The following is a 9,149-nucleotide window of genomic DNA, read 5'->3' on the forward strand; positions in this document are numbered from 1 at the left end:
CATTGGATGGATCAAGGTTCGAGATGAAGCCAGTAATGTTACAAATGATACAAACAGTAGGACAGTTTAGAGGACGGCGTGGTGAAGATCCACACGCTCATTTACGAAGCTTCATTGAAATCTGCAACACTTTTGTGTTCCTTATATTTCCCCAGAAGAGGTTCGACTCACGTTATTTCCATTTTCACTATGCCATAAAGCAAGAAAATGGGCATACTCTCTCGAACCAGGAGAGATAACGTCATGGGAACAAGTTGTGGAGAAATTTTTGAAGAAGTATTTCCCTCCCACAGAAAATGCCAGAAGGAGAAAATTGATCACCAATTTTGAAAAAGAAGAAGATGAATCGCTCAGTGATGCATGGGCGAGATTCAAGAGATTAATACGCGACTGCCCACACAATGTATTACCTGATTGCCTTCAAATGGAGATTTTCTATCATGGACTCAACTCTGCATTGTAGACAGTTGCCATGTGGCAGCAACAGGAGGTCTTCTGTACAAAACATATGATGAAGCAAAGAATATTCTTGATGCATCTAAAAAAACCACGAAGATTGGCATGAAAGCGATCAAAGAACAAAGCCTAGAGAAGGTAATTCGATTAATGGTGCCATCACATCATTACAAAATCAGATGAATGCGATGATAAACTTGTTGCAAGACATTGCAATAAACAATTTAGGAGCTCGAAATGGGCAAGTCAATGCGATAGAGAAAACAAGCATCAGCTGTGTCGTATGTAAAGAATCACATTCTTTTGAGAAATGCCCACGAAATCGTCAATCAGTTTACTTTGTTAAAAAACAATCATTTTTCAAACACTTAAAACCCGAGGTGGCGAAATCACTCTAATTTTTCTTGGAAGAACAAGCAACAACAAGGTAGTTAGCTTATGGCTTAGAGAGAGGGATCACAAAGGTTTTTCCATAGATCTAATGGACAATAACAAGTTAGCTGTTCTCACCCACCATCGTTATCATCCTTGGTAAACTTGTTGAAGCAATACATTGAAAAGAATGAAATAGTCCTTCAAAACAAAGCTACATCCATTTGCCATTTGGAAATTCAGCTGGGATAAATTGCGGGAGAGCTAAAGAACAGACCCCAAGGGACATTGCCTAGCTCAATCGAGTTTCCACGCAATCCAGGGAGTGTCGGGAAAGAACATTGCCAAGCAGTCACCCTAAGAAGTGGAAAGGCCGTGATATAAGTCAGAAAGGAACCTCGAACGCGTTGGATCATTGCATTTGAATCAATTACAAAGTCGGTTTGTATCCATAGTGCTATTAGGATAAGGTACTGATAACGGGCAGAAAAATGCAGCTAATTTATGTATTTTGTGCAGAAAAATGCATTGGCGCAAGGAAGAGTTGCGATCCAAGGAATTCAACGTCCGAGCGCATTAACAGATTGCGAACGCAAGGCTATTCGATCGTATGCGTTCACGAAGATTTGCTCAAGAAGGTGGTCGCATAGAGCCGGTGCATCAAGGTGAAAACTTAATAAATAACGATTGGACCAAAAGTTGATGATGGTCAAATATGAATTTAGTTGACAAGCCGTTAACGACACACTGCAGCAAGTACACTCAACTTTTAGTGACAATTATTCGGCAGAGAGCAAATTTGGGGGTTTATCTTTCCTTGACTTTATTCCAAAATTTTCACTATTGCATCTCATTTTAACTTTGATAATTTTCTCATCACATCCTCATTAGTCGGTGCAATCATTAAACTTTGATTAATTTAGTAAGTCACCGCATTGTTTTTCTTTACCAATTATGATTTCAATGATGAAACGCATACCTCTATTTTTCATCACATGCACTAGAGTCAACTTAATTTTAGGACAGTCAATTCATGAAATATTTCTAGAAGTTAGTGGTCCACTTCAAACTGACTTTTACGAAACTTCCTAAGAGCATCGCATGAATTCTTTCAATCTGTCAGCAATGAAGACATTGTTGCGTTTAAATTTGGGGGTGCAGTATTCATTTTCAACCTTGCTATTTTAGGCATCTAAAAATAAAAATCATAACATTGCGATCGGATCCTACTCGTAGTTGGATGTCCACATGACACTAGTGGGGGCAAGCCAAAACGAATGTAGGAATTGTGACCAACATATAAATAAAATGATCGCAACTTCGCTGCCAAATGGGCATGAGTTTAGATTGAGAAAGAACGCCTTGCTCGTAATTGGTTGCTCGCATGACACACATGGGGGCAAGCCAAAATGAAGGCTAGGCACTTGGATCAGCGTAAGGTCATACTGCGATCAAATCTTATGGCTTTGAACAAAATGTTGATGAGCCTTGTGTTTATAAGAAGATCGTCAATTCTACTATATCGTTCTTAGTTTTATATGTTGACAATATTCTACTCATTGGGAATGAAGTAGGTTACCTAACTGACATCAAGAAATGGCTAGCAACATAGTTCCAAATGAAAGATTTAGGAAATGTGCAATATGATCTCGGGATTTAGATTATTCAGAACCGCAAGAACAGAACACTAGCCATATCTCAAGCAACTTATATAGACAAAATGTCTTCTAGATATAATATTCAGAATTTCAAAAGAGGTATGTTTCCTTACAGATAGGGAATTCATTTATCAAAGGATCAATGTCCTAAGACACTTCAAGAAGTTGAGGATATGAGACGCATTTCCTATGCTTCCGCAGTAGGGAGCCTGATGCATGCAATTTTATGTACTAGTCCTGACATATGCTACGCAGTAAGGATAGTCAGTAGGTATCAGTCCAATTCTGGATATGATCATTGGACTACTGTTAAAAATATCCTCATGTGTTTTAGGAGAACGAGGAACTACATGCTTGTGTATGGTACTAAGGATTTGATCCTTACTGGAGACACTGACTTTGATTTTCAAACCGATATAGATGAAAGAAAATCTACATCGGGATCAGTGTTCATTTTGAATGGAGGAGCAGTTGTGGAGAAGTGTGAAGCAATACTGTATTGCGGACTCCACAATGGAAGCTGAATACATAGCTGCTTTTGAAGCAACAAAGGAAGTAGTATGGTTGAGGAAATTCTTGACAGATTTGGAAGTTGTTCCAAATATGTATCTGCCTATCACCCTATATTGTGATAATAGTGGTGCAGTTGCAAATTCAAGAGAACCAAGAAGCCACAAGCGTGGCAAGCATATTGAGCGAAAATACCATTTGATCCGGGGCATTGTACATCGTGGAGATATTGTAGTGACCTAAATATCTTCTGAGCAAAACATTGCTGATCCTTTTACAAAGGCCCTCACGGCTAAGGTGTTTGAAGGTCACCTACCGAGTCTAGGTCTATGAAGTTTGTAAACTAGGATAAGTGGGAGAACTTTTGAGTATATGCCCTAGTTTATTATATTCATATGCTTATTGTACTCATATGTTTCTCACTTAAATTCAACATTGTGATACTCTACTAGGAGTTTTAGTCAAAGTGGGAGTTTGTTGGATTTTATGTCCTAAAACTCGTAGTTTGTAAATTAATAAACAGTGTTTTTCGATAAAGTTGTTATCGAAATTGTAATCTTGAATCTAATAAACTAAGGTCTTGGGGCTATTTAATGTAGTTTGAACTTTATTTAGTGACATAAATGTGGATCAAGTTCAAATATATAGCCAAAATGTTCTATAGTATATGAATAAGGTTACACGCCTTATTTTTGGGACACTATGGATGCGGCCCACTTTATAGTTAGTACAAACGATGTTATCCTGAATCGTTCATATAGAGATATGTGAGTGAGGGCATCCTATGCAATGAGTTTGCATAAGACGTAACTATGAAATAGTCACTTTTTACTTTGTAAATGCCGTTTTATGTATAAAATGGACTATTTTGTTAATTGATGACCTAGGTAACTTAGTCTTAATCCTAAGCTAACTATGAACTCCTGTTCACTCGGAATTATTCTTAGATTTGCATTGGTGAGGACAGCTCATCAACGTTGGCCCAAGAAGCCTTCTATTTCAGGGGTAAGATCGGGTGGATAGCTGGGAACATAGGGTGCAAGACGGAATTCACTCCTACCCGTTATAGGGATAATAGATAGGTTGTTCCCTTTAGTACTGAATCCAGGTCTAGAACAAGGGGCCCCACCCTCTCCTTGGCCTGAGAGGGATTCGATTTAAGGGTTGGACCTTAAACCAATTGTTCATTAGAGGATCAGTGGAACATAAGGAACAAGATGTAGTCTTGGGGGTAAAATAATTTTTATGACCCAGCCGAGATTACGAACAACCTGTGAAGGATTAGCTTACTAACCATGGTTATATCAAATGGACACAAATATATCTATAGTGAAGGGAGTGCAACTAGGGAACTATAGTGGAATGACCCGTTAGTTAACGAATGTTGATTAGCTCCGTCTAAAGAGTTTAGCTAGCTAATCTCAAATCGTTGAAGCCCATGATCTATAAGTCCATTAGGTTCCCTTACTAGCTCATATGGAATAAACTTAGAACAATATGATAAAATGATTCGAATTAGGTGAAGAGAGAGAAACTGACAAGTATATGTGATATGGTGATCGGGTTTTTTATTTTAGAGATACAGCTTTAATATTTAAATGTGATTTAAATATCAAGAATAAGAATATGTTCATATTCGGAAGCTCGGAAATAATGGAAATGGTCAAAGATGTAAAAAGTCAAAGAGTTGACTTTTGACTTCGAAAAGTCAAAATTTGACCGCTCTTATATTCAAATGTGATTTGAATTTCGAGAAAATGAATGCGGATTCATGCTCGGGAGGTCAAAATTAGTCAACACGGAAACAATTATAAAAAGTCAAAATGTTGACTTTTTGGTCAAAGTTTGACTTTGACCAAATGATTATTTTGCCCTTTGACTGAAGTTAGTGGGAAAATCCAAACTTTTATTAGGTAATTTCACTAACAAAATAGTGGACTAGGTGTTGGCCTATAGTGGAGACATTAAGCCCACTTAGTGGATTCTAGGTGTTGGGTTTTTATGAATTGATTTCATGCAATTGTTGCATGACCCTTTTCTATAAATATAGGCTTTTGAATTTGGATGAAAAAAGTTTTGACAATTTGCCAATTTTTGTTTTCAAAATTGGGCTGGAAAAACAAACCCAAACCCTACCCAAATTTCATCTTCTTTTTAATTTCTTTCTCTCTCCCGGGTTCTTCATCCATCGGGTCCCACAACCCGATTATGAGTCCAGAGGATAGTAGGTCAACTCTAATGGTGGTCCGTTCGTGTTCGGATCGAGATTCAGCGAGGAAAAGTGATTTTCGGGAGCTACAAATGTTGTATCCTATCCTATTAATTTAACTTTTCCCCTTGACTTGCATGCTAGTTTCGTTTTAATTAAAAGCAATTAGAGTGTAATTAGATCCTAATTCCGCTGCGTATGTCTTGTGTTCCATCATGTAGGACGCATGTAACAACCCATCGAGAGGTGTGCATTGTGCAAGTATAGTGAGTTAATCCTCTTTGCTTGGTGAAAGGCTGTAGCAACGTTTGTCTATGGGATGTTGCAATGCTTGTCTATAAGTTAAATTGCCGTGTCAAATTGCCTGAGAAGGTAAGAGATGGAACACACTAAAGTAAAGTATGCATTGTTCCTAGAGATAGACACAATCTTATGTTCAACACAACCATGCTTTATAGAGATATAGTCATGTGGCTGACCACCGAGAGGTGTGCGATGCGTTAGTATGATGAGCTGGGATTACTCGAGCGATTTAAGATAATAAATATTAGTATGCGTTAATTGTTGTTTTGTATCTACCTATTCTCATTGCAAGTCTTCTATTGCTCAATCTGTTTAGTTAGGAGTAGAAGTAGTGTGTAAATCCATTAAACTTTCTTCGTTTTATTTTTATTCATTGCCTCAATCGCATTGCTTCATGAGCATTATTGAGTGACAAGTCCCTGTGTTTGACCTCAGATTACCCGAGAAACTTTAGTTTGCGTTATACTTGGCGCGAGCATAAGAAAACTTGTGATAAGAACGCGTGGTCATTGCATACTAGATTAACGTATTTTCATTCTGACGCATGTCCTCAGACGCATGGGCGTAAACGCATAGCTTAAGCCATGTCTAAAGAATGATTGTGTGCGCAGCCCCATCCCTAATTTTCCTTCCAACAAGTTTTTGGCATCGTTATCAGGGACTTGGCAGCTAATGTTTTATGAAGTTTTGTGTTTTCGCAGGCACCCTTTCGATCATAGGCGTATTGCAGATAGTGCGACCAAACTGCAATTAATATTTGAAGTATAGGCGATGCTGAAAGTCAAATATTGACCCCGAGATAGAAAGGCTATCCATTGCATGAGCTGAAAGCGGTTAGACGCATGTCAACTATCATGCATCCAACAATTGCTAGAAACTCCAATGGTCAGGGCGAACTCCTTGACCCAAGCAGTTGAGAACCATCTCCTGCATGGGAGACTCCTTGCAGTGACATCACTTTAATTTCTCCACGGACGTCTTCTACTCTATCTTTACGTTGCTTTCTTAGCTTAGTTTTTTATATTTTTATTTATTGTTATTTTGCATCCATCACCCCTTTAGAGCTACTCTAGAGGGAGTCTAACGAAATAACCTAGACTTGAGAGAGCTAGGTTAGAATCTAGACTTGAGAAAGCAAGATTAGATCCGCATAAGCGAAAGATAGAGACTTAGAGATTAGCTCTGTTTGCTAACATGCATCGCATGCACCCTAGAAGTAGGTTATGGTAGTATGCGGTCGCCTTGTGTATGTGTGTGTCATTCATCATCGCATAGACAAGAATAGAGGCTTAGACATAAGTCCTATAGACATCATCGCATACATCGCATGCGTTCTAAAAACTATGAACAATAGCATTTGCATTGAGAGATGACTTGCTGTTGTATGAATGTAGCATTATCGCATAACGTGAACGCAATCTTAGGAAATGTTAGTTAAAACCCTTCTCAACCCGTTCCCCCGTATACTCATTGTATCTTTCGTATTATTGACTTTTTTTCTCAAGTCTGCCGCATAGAACCTATTCTTTAAACAAACATACCAATCAACTTACTACTTTATTTGTCACTCTAAAGTAATCTAAAATCACCATCGCATACTATTTCCTTAGTCCCTGTGTTCGACCCTAGGCTTACCAGGAAACCTAGTAGAATTTATACTTGGATTTTGCTAGGAAAACTTGCATGCACAACGCATACTCCACAATCGCATTAACCACACATCATGTTTTTGGCGTCGTTGCCAGGGACTACGACAATACATTGTGCTAATGGTAACTTTTTGATTTCTTTGCAGACCCTCTGTCTCTGTGCACTTCCTCTCCTTAGGTAAGGGAAGAAGTGGGCGTCGTATGAGTGAAGGACAAAATCCTGAGCCCAATTACGACCCAGAGATTGAGAGAACTTTCCAAAAACTAAGAAGAGACAGCCGCCAACAACAACGACAAGAGAAAGATCCCAACATGGTGGAGCAACCAGAAGACAGAGCACCAAATGCAAATAATATCATGCCGAACCCCATCCTATTGGTGAACGACCGCAATAGACCCAACCTTTATGACTTCTCACAAGGAATCATGAGGCTAGCTCTGGACGAATCGAGGTTCGAGATGAAACCGGTGATGCTACAGATGATTCAAACTGTCAGACAGTTTGACGGTAGGCGTCGCGAGGATCCGTACACCACCTCCGGAGTTTTATTGAAATCTGCAATATGTTTATGTTCCCAAACATCTTTGTTGAGGAGGTTTGATTAACACTGTTCCTATTTTCGTTGTGTGACCAGGCACGAAAATGGGCTTATTCTTTCGAACCAGGGGAGATTACGTCAAGGGAACATGTAGTGGAGAAGTTCATGAAGAAATACTTCCCCCCGGTGGAGAATGCCAGAAGGAGGAAGTTGATCACTAATTTTGAACAGGATATTGACGAATCGCTTAGTGACACCTTGTTGAGTTTTAAGAGGCTGATAAGAGATTGCCTCATAACAGCTTACCAGATTGTCTATAGATGGAAATTTTCTACCACGTTTGAACCCTACATCGCAGACGGCTGCCAATGCGGCAACAACTTGAAGTCATCTTGATAAAACATACGAAGAGGATAAGAATATACTTGATTGCATTTCAAAAAATCATGAAGATTAGAGAGAAAGCGATCAAAGAATGAGAATTAAAGAAAGTGACGCAAATAATGAGACCATCGCATCCGTGCAAAATCAAATGACTCCGATGATGAATTTAATACAAGGAATCACAATCAGTAGCCCAGGAACGCAAAGGGGGCAGGTAAACACAATCGACCAAGTGAGCGCAAGTTGTGCTACTTGCGGTGAAGGCCATTCAATGGAAGAATGTCCAAGGAACCCATAGTCTGTTTATTTCGTGAAGAATAATCCATTTTCCAATACTTACAACCCTAGGTGGAAAAACTACCCTAACTTCGCATGGAAAAATCAACAACAAAATTTTCAACCAATGACATAAAAGAAAGGACCACCAGGATTTTTCCCGCGAACAAATGGTCAAACGCCAAATCAAGCCAGTAGTTCGCATGCACCGGAATCTTCATCCTTGGGGAGCTCATTGAAGCAATATATTGAAAAGAATGAAACAGTGCTTTAAAATCAAGCGACGTCTATCCGTAATCTTGAAATGCAGATAGAAAAGACTGCGGGCGAACTCAAAAGTAGACCGCAAGGGGTACTGCCGAGTTCAACAGAGCTCTCGCGTAACCTAGGGGGTACGGGAAAGGTGCAATGCCAACTTGTGACGTTGTGAAGTGGAAAGACAGTGGCAAAGGAGAAGAAGGAGCCTAGCCGGACTGCTCCAATTGCGATCGAACCATATATCTCGTTGACTAAAAAAGAAACAGAAGAAAATGAGGCGATGAAACCGGAGATTGCGTCCACTTGAAAGCCGAAAGAACAAGAAACCATGAAAATACAGCTACCACCATTCCCAGAGACTTAAAAAGAAGAAAAATGATGAAGTGCAGTATCAACGCTTCATGGACATGCTGAAACAGTTGCATATTAACATTCCTTTCACTAAAGCGATTGAACAGATGCCAAAGTTTGAGAAGTTTCTAAAGGACATGGTGATGAAAAAAAGAAGCACTAGTAAGTTCGCAACGGTGGCATT

At 39.3% G+C, this 9,149-nt stretch overlaps 1 non-coding gene across 1 annotated transcript; it reads right to left on the reverse strand.

Annotated features, from left to right (window-relative positions):
- Window positions 1–301: 301 nt before the first annotated feature.
- LOC120076944 lies at window positions 302–408 on the reverse strand. Its single transcript, XR_005481689.1, has one exon. It is a non-coding gene; the product is annotated as a small nucleolar RNA R71 (small nucleolar RNA).
- Between the last annotated feature and the right edge of the window lie 8,741 nt (window positions 409–9,149).

Source organism: Benincasa hispida, chromosome 4 (assembly GCF_009727055.1).
Source record: "Benincasa hispida cultivar B227 chromosome 4, ASM972705v1, whole genome shotgun sequence".
Lineage (NCBI taxonomy): Eukaryota > Viridiplantae > Streptophyta > Magnoliopsida > Cucurbitales > Cucurbitaceae > Benincasa > Benincasa hispida.